The sequence below is a fragment of the Canis lupus genome, chromosome 34 (genome assembly GCF_003254725.2).
Source record: "Canis lupus dingo isolate Sandy chromosome 34, ASM325472v2, whole genome shotgun sequence".
Classification (NCBI taxonomy): domain Eukaryota; kingdom Metazoa; phylum Chordata; class Mammalia; order Carnivora; family Canidae; genus Canis; species Canis lupus.
In genome coordinates this window covers 29,577,081-29,593,146 of record NC_064276.1, presented here as the reverse complement: position 1 = coordinate 29,593,146, position 16,066 = coordinate 29,577,081, and the positions used below count along the sequence as shown (strand labels likewise).

The 16,066-nt window shown below is 33.1% G+C and overlaps 1 long non-coding RNA gene across 2 annotated transcripts in view; it reads right to left on the bottom strand.

Annotated features, from left to right (window-relative positions):
* The window catches only part of LOC118353237 (uncharacterized), a 197,527-nt gene that overhangs the window by 54,847 nt on the left and 126,614 nt on the right, over positions 1–16,066 (bottom strand). For both annotated transcript variants that reach the window (XR_007408260.1, XR_004811793.2), the window contains exon 3: positions 7,514–7,618. This is a non-coding gene — a long non-coding RNA (uncharacterized LOC118353237). The remainder of the gene's footprint in view (positions 1–7,513; positions 7,619–16,066) is intronic.

Genomic DNA, 16,066 nt, shown 5'->3' with positions numbered 1-16,066 from the left:
ATCTCAAGACCCTGAGATCATGACCTGAGCTGAAATCGAGTGGAAACCTTAGCTGACTGAGCTACCTAGATGTCCCTACCTCTTGTTTGTTTGTTTTTTTAAATCTTATACATTTGAGTTTACTCTTTATGGTATGAACTTTAAAAAAAACAAAACACTGGTGTCATGTATTCAGCATTGCAGTTTTGTTAAGAATAGTTTTATTGCTCTAAAATATCCTCTGTGTGCTATTTTTCAACGCATCACACTCCCCGAAGTCCTGGCAAGAATACACAAATCACAAGAGGAATTCAGCTATATACAAAATTATTTCCCAGTGGAAAATTCTTTTTTCCAAAAAGACAGGCTATAAGACAAACTAAAGTATGTATATCTCCACTTATGTTACAAAGTAAAACTAAAGAATCACATTTGATGTCTATGGACATATGCATTTTTAAACTTTGTTTGCAGGTGATTATTTTCATTGATTTAATCAGCATTAGGAGAGGATGCCTTAATTTAATCCTAACCTTAGGAAACAAGTAATTTCATGTTCAAATTAACGTAAATTTCACCCATTATATTGATCATGTTAGTGTTAGTAGCAAATTCAATTGTGTATTATAAAAAGAAGTCATTTTAATTACAGAGGTTAATGTAATGAGTGTTAGCATCCTAGATAAAAACCTTCAATTGTTCAGTTCAACGTATGATACTCTATATTGCTTTTGTGTGCATCCATCTATGTAATTTCTATTCCATCTTTACAGAGAATATCAGGTTTTCTGCACATGATCAGGAAAATAACTCCTTAAGAATATTTTGATTTAACAATAAAACATTTTATTTAACAATATAATTCCTTCCAGTTCAATACATATTGATTAAAAATCTACTATGAACCCAAAATATCAGCAGATCTTGTGTTATCTGGTGATATAAAAGAAGTATAAAATAATCTAAAGGAAAACCAAAAATCTAATTAGGGAAAAGTCATGAACATTATCTACCTATCCATCCATCCATCTATATACATATATTTACATTTGGTCTTTCTCTTTTTCAATCCATTTCTTATACATTTACAAATAAAATACTTGAAACCATCACATTATTTTCATTCTGAAAATTCTATGGTGCTCTCATTACCAATAAGTTAAAGTCTATATACAGTAAGCCCATTAAATTTTAAATGTTATCTACAATTACTCTCAGGTGCTAAACTTTTATTTTTACTAAACTGGTCTTCCTGTTGATATCAAACATTGTGGATTCACTTTTTTTTTTTTCTTTTTACATCGCACAAAGAAATCCTGACCACACATTCAAATAAGTGCGTTAGACAATAATTTTGGAGGATTTCACTGAAGGTCCATCTACTTAAATCAAGATAGTTACATGTGACTTCATGAGTAATTCAAACAGTGGTTGGAAGTAAAGGATAGATAGAACAGTAGTAATTGACATGTTGCAAACCAACATTTTTATAGAAAATTTTACCTCCTTACTCTCTCATATTTATATTTTAATGAGGATTTCAAAAAGAAACTTTATTTTTCAAAAGTGTTGTGTTTCTTATCAAAAGTTTTGTGAAGTTACAGGGTATTAACAAAATATTTAAAATCTGGAGCTTGGTTGATCTAAAGAAAGGAAAACTGAGCTTTCTTTTATTTTTTTACAATATTCAAATTAATATTCTTTTCCATTAGCAATAACTACTTGTCTTTAAACAAATTCTTAAAATTTTAAATTAATTTTGATATTAAAAAACTAATAAAACTTTTTTCCAAGGCACAGAGTCGATTAGTATTATAAACCTTTCTGAATAGTATAGAGCCTCCCTAGATTCAGGAGGCTTGGCAGTGTGCTACCATACTGATGAATCCAGTCCCTTCATTTTTATTACTTATGGACACAACTGTTAATCCAACTCTGTGAAGCTACTTGAATGAGAGAAACCATGCATAAAATATAATGAAAATTCAAGTACCATCATGAAAGTCTTTGAAACCTTGTTTTACCCACATATCCAATATCTTAGTCTTATTTTAAACACATTGAGTCAGATAGTAACTAATATAATAAAAGTAAGCTTTAATTCTGTCATTTTTGTTGTTCCATTATTAAACGTGCTAAAAATGATGCCATAAAATAGGTAAAGAATATTCCCATTTTTCTTGGGAATTATCTTAATTTTTAAAAATAAGTATTTATAAAATAATCAGTGCTATATACATTTTAACCAGGAGCTGGATTTTCAACCATTGAGATAGCGGAGTAGCTGTATGGGTAAAAAAAAATAATAATAATAACATCTCTACGCACAAGTGCGCTTTATGACTTTAGGTGTACTTCATTCTTCAATTATTTTATTTCCTGAAATTTAGTTACACCATTTAGCTATTCTTGCAATTTAATTTGCTGCCACCAGGTGGAGAAAGTGTGCCAAAGCTAAGCCAGGGGTCTGCAAACGATGGCCTTCAGGATTATTTTTTATAAGTATTATTGTAATGCAACCACTCCCATCTCTTTATGTGTTATCTATGGCTGCTTTTGCATTACAATGACAGAATGGAGCAGCTGTGACATAGACTGTTTGTCTCACAAATCCTAAATATTTATTACTTAACCCTTTAAAAAATGTTTGCCAAACCAAAGTCCAGGTAGTAAATCTTATTATTTAAATTGCAAAATAGCTGCTCTCTGTTTACTTCTACCATATTCAACCATAAATTATTATTCCTTTATTTTTGGTTTATGTTAAAAGAATTCTAGGATACTAGTAAGGATACTATTATACAAGCCCCTGTAATAACAATAAAAATTCTGTATTTTAGAGGTATAACAAATAGTTTATTTCTTGCCCATATAATAGTTTATTGATAGTGTTGCTGTTTGGAAGTAGATTTTTTTTTTCCAAGTGTTAAGCAAGGATTCTTTCCATCCTGTAGTACCAAGGCCACAAGTCTTGGGTCCTTTGCATCCTAACGTACGTAAAAGGAAAAAAAAAAAAAAAAAGGTTGGAGAAGGCCCACCTACTTCTACAAAAACAACAGAGGCCCAGGAGGAATGAAGACATACATTACTGAGCTCACAGTCAACTGGCAAGAAATAATCTGATGGTCCCACCAAAATGCCAGACTGTTAGGAAACGAAGTTCCTGAATGACAGCCACTTCACAGAAATATTTCTACTCTATGAAAAGGACAGCGTGGATCATTGGGAGGCTGCTAGCAGTCTTTGCCACTCTGGATTTCTTGATGTCAGTTTTTGTCATTTGATGTCAACTTATAGATACTGTAGCTTGAGTGAACATTTCTATTTTACATTTTTTTCTACATTCTGCTTTTGTAATGATTACTTTTTAAGTCTAACTAATCTTTATGTCATTTTTTTGGAGGTAGGGAAATATAGAAAGAAGGAAAACCAGTTGTATTACATGCCAACCATTGTGTCTGATTATAAGTAATTATTTAAGTAGTATCTACCCCAATATCTGTTTTTTTTATTTATAGACCACTGAAACTCCTTGTTTATATCCAAAGTATTATAACTCCCTCATCACATTTTGTACCTCTTTGTACACTAATTATGTATTTGTTTTATTCTACCTTGCATAATTGTGAGTTCACATGTGCATTTCCCACACTCAGTCTTGAATTCTAGAAAATGTGCTTATCTGAGAAATTTCCATAGAATCTGCATATTGCTATACACAATATGGTTAATAGGTTTGTTGAAAAAGAGATTATCATGAAAGACCTACTTTTTCTTCCTTTTGTTCATTTTATATTGTTTTTACAAGGAAGACCAAATACTTAACATAGTATATGTTATATATATATATATATATAATATTTATAGATGTATATTGTATATAACATTGGTTGAAAGACTAAAAGGTTTTTTTTTTTTAGCGGTTGTTAAAAACAATTTAAGTTTTGTTTATAACCATTTGACAAGCACAGAAAATAAACATAATCCCTAGTGAAATAGGTTCCCAAAGCAATTTAGAGAGTCTTAATGTGAAATTATATTATTAAATGTAGTAAGTTACTTTTCTGTGATGTTTTTCTAGGACTGTATTACTTTTTAATTTCCCTTGATCCTATTGATTCTAAAAATACCAGAATTTCAGGTATCCTGTGATGCTAACACATGCTAGTTGAGTTAATTAATGAAGTAGAGAGATGCTTACTATTCTTGGATAACTATTTTAATTTTTTGTAATGTTTTACAATATGGAACTTGGACAGAAAATGTTTTAATGTTTTAATGAAAAATTGATGTTCATTTCTTTCTATGATAGAAAGAATTTCTAATTTTCAGAATTTCAAATGAAAATTGCAAATATTTGCACAATCAATTCTTTTAAGATAAAATAATAATTCTCTAAAACAAATCTCAGTTTATTCACTGGTGGAAATCCAAGGATTAGAGGGTTAGCAGAGAATGTTGAAGACTTTCCTTGAACACTCCCACACTGTGTAGTAAATTAGTTTCTGGAATTTCTACAAAAGGTTGAATTGTCTTCCACTGGGATACACATCAGTGAACTACAATAAATTACCACCCTTCTTTCTGTTTCAATTGACTTTGAAGTGCACCAATATATCTTTTAGCAGGTTGCATATAAGGAAATTATGTTTATCAAAGAAACCTGAAAATATTTTCACATTCAAATCTGTTTTTTTTTTTTATCTATAACAAAGCATATTCGAGTTTATTTTAATATGAAATAAACATGTCATATTATTAGGGAGAAAATATATTACAAACTATATCTATGTTAATATATTGGCACTAAAGTATTTCTATACCATGATTTTTATATACATAATGATTAGGAATGATAGGATATACTTAGAGAAAAAATTGTTTTTGACAGAGACAGAGCGCTCTGTGTGCACAAGTTCCAGTGAAGCTAGGGGGAAAAGCAGGGGAGAGGAAGAAAGAGATTCTAAAGCAGACTTCACACTCAACAGAGAGCCCCATGAGGGGCTATATCTCACCACCCTGAGACCATGACTTGAGCTGAAATCAATAATTGGCCTTTTAATCAATTGAGACACCCAGGTGCCCCAATTAGTAAAAATTTGGAGGCAGAATTAGAATCCTGGAAAATGTGACACCTTTCTATATATGTGACTGATACCAGGACATGACTGACTTTGTAATAATTGGCAAAAAAGAGAGACAATAATTGCCACACATGTTCAGAGTTAGGTAAAATATGTACTACTCTATAGCACAGGAAGTGAAATTTTGAAAGCTTTTCTAATTTGTTTGCCAGTCATTATGTTTCTGGCCATGTTATTTCAGATTATAGTTCTGATTATACTGTTTGCCTCACATATTACAAGTCTGTTCATGTTTGAATGAATTTTCATTTGCATGATGAGCATAGCAGGTAAGAGAGAATGTTAAAAAGCACAATAAATCAATTAATATACTCAAGGAAAAGCCAAAAGTCATTAATAAGAAAAAGCCTTTTAGAATTAAAATTACTATTGTCAAAATACAAATGATATTGGAAGATATATTCTAAAATACACGATTAAAAAGTGGAAAGGAAAATAAAAAATAAATGAAAGTCATAAAGAATAATACAAGATGCTCAAATCTAATTAATGGGTATTCAAAAAATAATTTAGAGGAAGATTATTAACAAAATAGCAACTGTTTTGAGAATATTTAGAAAATAATTACTATGAGTATAATGATAATAATAAAAAAAATATCTAACACTGATTTCAAGAGTAGAAAGAGGACCCAAAATCTTCACACTGAAACAATTCTCTAAGGGCGAATGTAACAAATGTAAAAATGTCCCATATGTCTAGAAACGTAATTGTAAATTTTCCCGAACCCAAGAATGAAGAGATGACCCTAGAATTCTTCAAGAGAAGGAAGAAAGCTCATTTACAAAAACCGGTTATCAGATATCTTCTAAGAAGTCGTCTACATACTCAAGCACAGAGAAAAACAAAGGAACAGAGAGACAGTCTCCAAGAAGTACTGATCTTAATTCTTAAGCAGGTGATTATGCAGCAGTAACAGAAAGCAAGCTCTCTAAAGTACCCAGGTAGTCTGAGCACTGTGGATGGAGGCAGGAGGGGATATCAGAGGAAATTGAATTGCTCCATGTCAAAATATGAAAAGAGCATAGAAACAAAAGTAAAACTAAGTAAAACATGATGGTAAAGTTTCATATCCTTAATTAGGACTTCAAAGTCTCTTCTAATGATAGATATGAGAATGAGAGGGATTTTTCAGTGAATTCAATCATCAAAAAAATTAATAAATAATTCTTAAGCAAATTAATTCAGAAACAGAGGTAATAGAAAACTTACTTGGAGTTACAGAGATAAACAGAATAAGAAATAATTAGGATAGTTATTAAAATCCTTACCTCAGGGGATGGTACAGAGTAAAGAATGGGAAATGAGAGGGAAGTTTCTTATTTTTCTTTTTACTGTACCCTTTATTTTTTTTTAAGGTTTTATTTATTTATTGATGAGACAGAGAGAGAGAGAGAGACAGAGAGAGGCAGAGACATAGGCAGAGAGGGAAGCAGGCTCCATGCAGGGAGCTTGATGTGGGACTCGATCCTGAGACTTCAGGATCATGCCCTGGGGTGAAGGCAGGCGCTCAACCGCTGAGCCACCCAGGCGTTCCATACTGTACCATTTAAAGTTGTGATTTTTTTTTTTTTTTTTTACCATGTGCATATACTGTTTTTATAATTTATTCAGAAATATTTATTTAATACTATTTGAAAGATAGCAATACAAGTGTGGAGTAATATGATAGCAAGAACAAAAACAATATTCTTATTTGTCTGTGTGTGTATGCACTTAAAATATCATGTTAAGAGATGTGCACAAAGAACCTCAGATTTTTCTGAGTACAAAATAGAATTTATTCCTTTAAATAAAAACAATAGTGGACCCAGAGCCTCTTGCCTCGCACAATTCCACTGGTCTCCACTGGTATTATATGCTACATCTTGGTCAGAGGCTGAAGGGAGCTTGAGAGAGGTTACTTCCTTTGAGAAATGTAGTAAGGTGGGCCGCTAATCTTAATGTGGTAAATGGGGTAGATTTTAAGTAGGTATATAGTATTTCTAGGTTGCTATCAAAGTAAAGATTAGCACATGTTTCTTAATTAGAGTTTCAATTAAATAAGTAGAGTAATGGAAGTTGTGTCATTACCTGCAGTAATTCACATCACATTGAGTTTTCTTAACTGGTGAAAGTTAAAGACCTCCACTTAGGTTTCTTTAAAAGCAGGCCTGAAAATAACCTTTGAAACTCATTTTAAATCTTAAAAGTGTATGTAAAAATGTTCAAAATATTAGTTTTCTTTAAATTTTAGTAGAAAAGGCATTATCTTCACATTAAGTGACATGAGATAAAGCTCTGGATACCTTGATATCCAGCTGATTCCTCCAGTGTATTCTCAAGTCAACTGAATAATCAAGATTTTCTGAATCACCCTGAGATAATGTAAAAATGATTTCCTAACATACCGCAGTGAATTCGAATCCAAATATAATAGAGCCCTCCAGTAAAAAGTCCCAAGACAAGATGAAACAAAAGAAGTTGTCTCACATTTCTCTCAAACTTTAAGTATTCTGAAAAAAAAGTAGAAAATGAAGTCAAAATGAATATTCATCTCATCTTTTATTTATTTTATTAGAATGTGACTAACATGAAGATACATATAGCTTCACATTTTATTTACAAAATTGGAAAATTTCATTTCTTTTCACTTCATCTGCAGAAAAGAACACTATCTGGAGCATAGTTCTCTTTTTTTATGTTTGCCCCATTCCCTTAACATCTGTAACTTTTCTTTCTGGAGTGATCAGAAAAGATGTAATGATGATTAACATGGCGCAGGCAAGGAAAATATGCTCCTGTTATGACTGTTTTATGCAGTTCCTGTAAATTGGAGTAACAAATGACATCCTCCTTTAGCTGAATCTGAGATAATCAGACAGCATCTGCCTTCTGTTCTCTAACTCCATTTGTAGAAAGGAAATGCTAACTTTAAAATCATGCATCTTTTGAAGTGCTAACTCCTTCTATTCCTTCCAAATCTCTTCTGCTTGTCTCAATGTTCATTTTTGAGGTATCTTCTTTTGACCACGCAATACTCTCAAATCTAACACCGTTCTTTATTTGGTGTTTCTGAATGGAAAACTGCTTTTTAATATTTTTATGTTTTAGGGTAACCCTGGTGGCACAGCGGTTTAGCGCCGCCTGCAGCCCAGGGCATGATCCTGGAGACCCGGGATCGAGTCCCATGTTGGGCTCCCTGCATGGAGCTTGCTTCTCCCTCTGCCTGTGTCTCTGCCTCTCTCTCTGTCTCTATGAATAAATAAATAAAATCTTAAAAAAAAAATTTTTATGCTTTAAAAGCCTGAACTTTTTGCTTAGAATAAAAAAATATTTTCAGCTACAAAACTGATAAACAAAACAAAATAAACACTAATTGACCTTCCTTCACATCTCTAAAATCATTCATTCTTCTGTTTCAATCCAGACAATGTTTGTGGCCTTGAAAATAACATCTTAATTTTTTTTAATTTTCTTTAAATTTTAATAGAAATTAAATTTATTAAATTTAAGGTGATGTAACTCATCTTAATTTTTTTTTTTTTCATCGTCTGGTGTTTTGAACCCATTCAGGAACCTGTGGCTCTCCCTCTGTCTGTTTGGGTCAGTCAGTCTCATCAGGGTGTAGTAAGAGGTAGCAAATGTTGCTCAGTATGGTATAGCAAAGGCTTGAATCCAGACCTACACTCTGTTACTGACTTATTCTATAAGTGTGGTTTTGGTCATCTGGAGGTATTATTGTTTGTCAAGTACAAAGCTAATGAGTTGAATAAGGTGATATTTGGACACCCTATAAGACTTAAATAATCTATAATTTGAAATCATTTTGGGAAACCATTATCCAACCTACTCTAATCCTCTATTGTGCACTGATTATATAAAACAAGTCCTATAATATTAATCTTTGAACACAAAGATTTCCATTGTTCACTTAATAGCTCAACTCCTCTAGGTAAGATTTCAATACAATATATTTCTAGTGCTTCAGAGAATATGTAGGTTTTATCATAAGAGTATATCATATAATGTGCAAACATTTGGGTTTTTTCCTATTGTTGCTTTATATATATTTTATGTCACCTATTCAAATAATTATAGAGAATCTTATAGAATTAAAACATAATTAAAGCTTTCAAGAAGTTTATAACTTTGAAAGTTTGAGTAAGACAGATACAGACTTAACTGAAGTATATAAAGTTTTACATTGCTGTGTAATAAGTTACCGAAACTCAATGACTTAAAACAAAAATTGTTATCTTATAGTTTCCACTGTTCCAGAGTCTGGGTATAGGTTAGCTGGGTCCTCTGCTAAGGGTCTCACCAGGCTAAAAGCAAGGGGCCAGCTAGGGCCGCAATCTCACTGGAGGGTTAGTCCTATTCCTAGCTCATGGATTATTCGTAGAATTCAGTTCTTTATGACTGTAAGACAGAGATTTTTGCTTTCTTGCTAGTTGGCAACAGGAAGCCATTCTCATCTACTAAAGGATGTCCACCATTTCTTACGTGTCCCTCTCCAAGGCTGCAAGGCTGGCAGGAGAATTTCCCATGATTTAAATGTCCTAAGAAAGGTGCTAATCTCTTTCAAGGGTTCATCTTATTAGTCAGGTCCACCTAGAATAATATCCCTTTTGATTAACTCAAAATTGACTGAATACATTTAGAAAATCCCTTTCCCATATAAAATGTATAATCATAAGAATGATGTACCATCATATTCACTGTTCTTGCTTATAGTCAAAAGCTAAGGAATTACACAGGGCATGCACATTTGGGGAGGGAGAAGGGATATTAGGGGCCATCTTAGAATTCTGACTACCACAAGTACAAGCTGGAATAAGTGTCTAAATAAGACAGAGTCATATTTACAGAAATTGAATGTATCCATACTATATAAACATTGAGGAAAAAATATAGATGAGAAATGGTAAAGCAAGTCTCAAAGCATATGTACTTTTTTCAGGTGGTAGAGATGTGTCAAAGGAAGAAAGTGTTTTCAATAAAGAACGAGGCATATACTATAGTGAAATATGAAAATATGGAGACTTCCTACAGCTCAATTTGGCCAAAAAATATAATAAAGCTAATAGGAAAGATTTAGGCCATTCAGTGCAACACTTTAAACACTGTTTATTTTAGTAAGCAATGAAAAGCTATTTAAGAGGATTGAATTGAACTACTTGCCCTTTCAGATACATTCTCTGCTCTACATCTATCTGGACCACATTCATGAGATCCTTTGCCTTTAGGCTTCCAGTTGGGTTTGCCCATTTGGAAACACTGGCAGGATATCTGGAAGGTGGAAGGACAGTGAGGTAGGTTATATTCCTAAATTGTCTTCCTGTGAGGTTGGCTTCCTCCTTAAAGACAGATGGCCTCTCTACATAGTCCTTTGTATCTTTGGGTTCCAACAACCACTTCCTTATCTCTCTTTTCTTCAGGTATAATGACAGGAAAAATACAGGATGTGAACCTCAAGGTATGGTATTATCCCTTGTGTTCTCTCTTCACTCATCTAGCACCTTTTAAAATTCTAGTAAACTCTCTTAAAATTACCCAATTGAATGTGCCATCTATTTGCCACTGAGACTTTACTGAAATGGGGACTTATATATCTGAAATTCTTGTGGGAAGGTTAGTGTGACAGTGATGAATAGATGCTGTAGACAGGGAAGATACTGAATATGCTTGTCTAGTTAGGAGTAATAATGAAAGCATGAACTAAGTAGTGAGCATGAGAATACAGGATAGAGGATGAAAGAAATAATATGGAGGTAGACTACATAGTATTTAGCATCTGACTAAAGGTAGGGGATGAAGAAAAGAGGTAGTTCAAGGATAAAACTTGGTAATTAATCGAATTGTCATTCCATTATTGGAAACATCAGTGTCAGAGTGAGATCTCTATTTAAGGGCTACCAGGAATAACAAGTTTGTTTCAGAACTAGTATACATAAACATGGGAGACGTTCAAGTAGAGAAAACGAATCAGTGATTGGAAAGGAAGATTTGGCATTTCAGAGAGTAGTTAAAGCTAAAGCTATAGACTCAAGAACTATATGAAAGATGTTATAACTGACTTCATAAGAATTATTATGTCTTGAGAAAAATCAAAGGGAATAAAATGTACATCCAAGGATAAAACCTTAAGGCACCTATTCAATAAGGAAATTGGGAGGAAATTTTTCAGAAAGGAAAGTGTCTCTTCTCTTTCACTTCAGAGACAGAGATAGAAAAGTGTCAATGATGTGAAAAAAAATGTCAAGAGATGCAAGAAAAAAAATATATATAGAAGGGTTTTTAGGAAGCAGATAATGATTGGATTAGTGCCAACTTTAGTGCCTGACTGGCAACACCCCAACCTAATCAACACAGTCTCATCCACAGCCATCATTTCATAGTATTTTCATTTATTTTGCCATGTGGTCATGTCATATGACTTAAGCTGTTTGGACCAGGAATAGATATCTTATCTCCATTAAGAACACTTGCATGATACATGATACGATAAATTTGGGCAAAGAAAGTCTTGCTTTTAATGAAGTATATTGGGAAACTCAGGCTGATTGAGCAAGTGGATGGTGTAGCTAATAGTGACTAACAGAGGTATAGTAATATTTCAATGACCATAAGAGATCATGTATAAGACAAAATTAAGAAGCAGCAGTAGCAAATAGCAATAAAAGGTAGTCAATTGCCATAGGTACACACATGGACAAAAATAGGAATCATATCAACAGTGTTGGTTATAGATCAGTGACTCACTGCTGGAGGCCAAGAGAAATGCATTGACTCAAGAACCATCTTCCACTCTCTTTGAGGCTTAGCCCACTTAAAATTCATTCTTAGATTTCTCTTCGTTCCGACCACATATCCAATATAGTTTTTCTTTAAGATTTTATTTATTTATTCATGAGAGACACAGAGAGAGATTGAGAGGAAGGCAGACAGAGGCAGAGGGAGAAGAAGGCTTCCCACGGAGCAGGAAACCTGATGTGAGCCTCGATCCCAGGACCCTGGGATCATGACCCGATCTGAAGGCAGATGCTTTGCTGCTTAGCCACCCAGGTACCCCCATATCCAATACAAAATTATATTTGTGCTAGCGTGAGGGTCTACCTGTTTACCTGTTCCTAATAATCAAACAGGCCTAAAAGAGAGACAGAGAGGGAGAGGGAGAGAGAGGGAGAGAGAGAGAGAGAGAGAGAGAGAGAATCCTTAAATATTCTATTTCTGATATTTATTATCTATCTCCATAATCATATATATGACAATTACATGTCATATATGTATATATGTATATCTATATATGTATATATACATATATAGAAATGGAAATCAAGAAACTAATTACCAGAAGGACACAGGTGGTGATAGGAATGTCTATGTCACTGCTTAGGTGAACTAAATCTTTATAAACTCTAGGACACCAAGTTAGCAGTTTGCAACTAGTAAAATGTTTAATGAAGCTCTCCAATGCAAAGCAGGGGATACTGATAAGCAAAGAATAGAATGTGCCAAAAATGATAACTACTGTCCTAGAAATAAAACTGAACTATCTTTAGCCTCTGCTTCCCAAGTGCCATGTTTTGTGCCATCTGAATGCCACCTTACCCTTTAACTAATACCCTATATATACATGACCAAGAATAACAGTTAATTTGCTGATTAGCAACCTATTAAGTGCCTTCCTAGAAAAAATATGAACTAACCAACCAGATGATCACTACCAGGAGATGAAACTAAGAATCAGAGAATCTGATCTAATCACTAGGTAGAATTTGGCTTTAAAAATATGAGGCATAATTGGAACCAGAGCGATCATGATGACTCCTGTTTAAAGTAAATTATATGATGAAGCTTGTAATATTAATGTAATGTAAGACTAAAAATATGCAAACTCCTTCCACTTGTTGAGGTCCTTAAAACTACCTTGGAAACAGTATAGACTTTAAGCTTTATGTTTAATGAGCTTTACCATCATTGTAATGTCTCTTTTGAGATTTGCTGACAAAATGTCAGACATCCTAACCATATTCTTCCTTTGTAAGCTAAATGAGACAAACAAACAAAAAAGTAGTTTCTAGTGCAAAACAGTAGAGATTGAGAAAAATAAGGAAATTGAAAGTGTATCTTGTATTTGGGAAGAAGAAACTCATTAATGACCTTTGAGAGAGCAATTTCAGTAGAGAGGTAGGAAAAAAAGGAGCAATTTTAAGGCATGAAGACTGAAGGCATAAATGGATAATAGGAGCTGAGAGGAAATGGCTTTAGAGCAATATAAATGAAGATAGCTTTTGAAGAGAAGAGGTTAGGTCAAAGAATAATAGGGCACTGTTGGATCAAGAAAAAAGTCTTTTCTGTTACACTGCTTTGCCTTGAAGTATTGGGAAAACCAGAGAATATTTTTAAGCAGCAGAGTAAAGTCAGTAGAAAGGATTAAATCCTAAGGTCCTAGATAAGTGAGATCTTTTTACTGTTCAAATATTTTCCAGCAGCTATAAAATTAAGTAATGTATTTGCATTATCTGTCCCCAAACTCCTTTTTAAGAAATTCTTTTAAAGGTTCTCCAAAAAGGAAAAATATTGAGAAATTACCTGCTTTAATTCCTCATTTTGATTAGTAAAACCATTCAATGACCCACTGCCTAAATCCAGTGATTGAACTGTAAAAAGTTGGAAATCCTGATGATTCAACCAAAATTTTGATACTTTGCTTTCCCATTACTTGTGTTCCCAAATGATTAAACAATTAGTCTTTCTGTAATTTATAACTTTAGCTCAAATACAAATGTAACGATACATGGCAATATAAGAAAAAAGTGGCAAAAGACTGTTGGTAAATTCTGAGTGTTATACATGCTTTGTCCACAGTAGATAATAGATCTAAGTATTATGAAGAGATTATAATCTATGTTCTCTATATTTTAATTAATTTTATTTAAAGAACTATTTGGGAAAAGATATGAATTAAAATGTAGTAACTTTTGTTAAGATTTATTTGCTTGAGACAGAGAAAGAGAGACCTTGCAAGCAGGTGGAAGGTGGAGGAAGAGGGAGAAAGAATCCTCAAGCAGACTCCCCACTGAACATGGAGCCAGAGGCAGGGCCCTGATCTCAAGACCCTGAGATCATGACCTGAGCTGAAATCAAGAGTTGGCTTCTTAACTGACTGAGTCACCCAGGTGCCCCTAAATGATTTTGGTTTTTATTTATTTGGTTTTGGCTTCATATTTTTGTTTTGTTTTGTTTTGTTTTGTTTTGCTTAGTTTGATTGATTTTTGTTTTGTTTTGTTTTTTTAAACTGGAAAATAAATTAGAATTGATGTAATGACTGTGAAGCATGTGTCCTAACTATAGGAGAGAACAGAGAAAGAGTAGACAGAGGTCACACAAAGAGGAGATAGAGATGTCACTGAGGTTAGTTACATGTTCAGTTCCACTCAGGACTAGAGTGTCATTGTGGTGACACCTAAGAAGATGGCATAAAATTTTCCGTATTAAAAATAAATTGATAAAAATGTGAGGGAAATATCAAGCTCTATAAGTAATGCATATTAAAATCATATTAACTGCTAATATTCAATTCTAAAGTGGAAATGTATTAACTAGGTTATCACAAAGATAGGTTGAATGCAATATGCATGTAGCATGTTGAATGTGATAACAAGAAATGAATTTTTTAAATGAGTGTCTAGATGCAATTGAAATATGAAGAAATAGTCGGTCAAAAATAATTTTGAAAAGAGTATGTTAACATTTATATTTAACTATTCAAAGCTTATTCATTTATTCAATAGCTATTTTAAATCAAGTATTTTCAAAAGCACTAGAAATTCAAAAATGAACATGGCAAGATCCTGTTTTCTATATGCTCCTAGATAACTGAAATTATATAAACCATGTCCTACCATATTTCAAGAACTGGATATTTAAATTTGTAAGTTCAAAGTATCTTTATTTATAAGATGTGCATGAGAGCCATGTAGAAATAGTGTGGCTCTCATTTCTAAAATGGTTTAAGTACCCATCTACTCTACCAATAAAAATGATGCCTGAATGATATTTCATTTTAAGTTGTATTTTTTTCAGCTTTACTGAGATATAATTGGCATATAAGTTTGTTTTGTTTTAAAGTATACAACATATTGATTTGAAGCACTCGCATCTTGCAATATGACTACTACCATAGTGTTAGCTAATACCTCATCACATCTCATTTTAAAGTTTAAAATTTATTTATTATTTATTTATTTATGTATTTATTTTTAAGATTTTATTTATTTATTCATGAGAGACACAAGAGAGAGGCAGAGACACAGGCAGAGGGAGAAGTGGGCTTCATGCAAGGAGCCTGATGTGGGACTCGAACCCAGAAATCCAGGATCATGCCCTGGGCCAAAGGCAGATGCTCAACTGCTGAGGCACCCGGGTGTCCCTAAATTTTAAAATTTAAATTTTATCTCTCATTGTTATTTTGTTACTGCAAACACATATTAATTAGGAAAAATAACGAATAATCTTCTAAATTCTATTCTTAAAATGTTTAAATGCATGTGTCTTCAATGCCCTCTGAAGTGTGGAGGGCTTTCGACTTAAATAAAACAAATGAATAGGGATCCCTGGGTGGCGCAGCGGTTTGGCGCCTGCCTTTGGCCCAGGGCGCGATCCTGGAGACCCGGGATCGAATCCCACGTCGGGCTCCCGGTGCATGGAGCCTGCTTCTCCCTCTGCCTATGTCTCTGCCTCTCTCTCTCTCTCTGTGTGACTATCATAAATAAATAAAAATTAAAAAAAAAATAAAACAAATGAATAGAATAGCAAATATAGTAGGTTTATGAAATTCCACCTTATCATTTTACGTAAAATGTCTTATAAGTTCATAATTTTGATGAAAGAAAACTGAATAGTCCATCAAAAATTTTGATTTTCTTATTTTATAAAATCCAGACATTTTAGGGAGG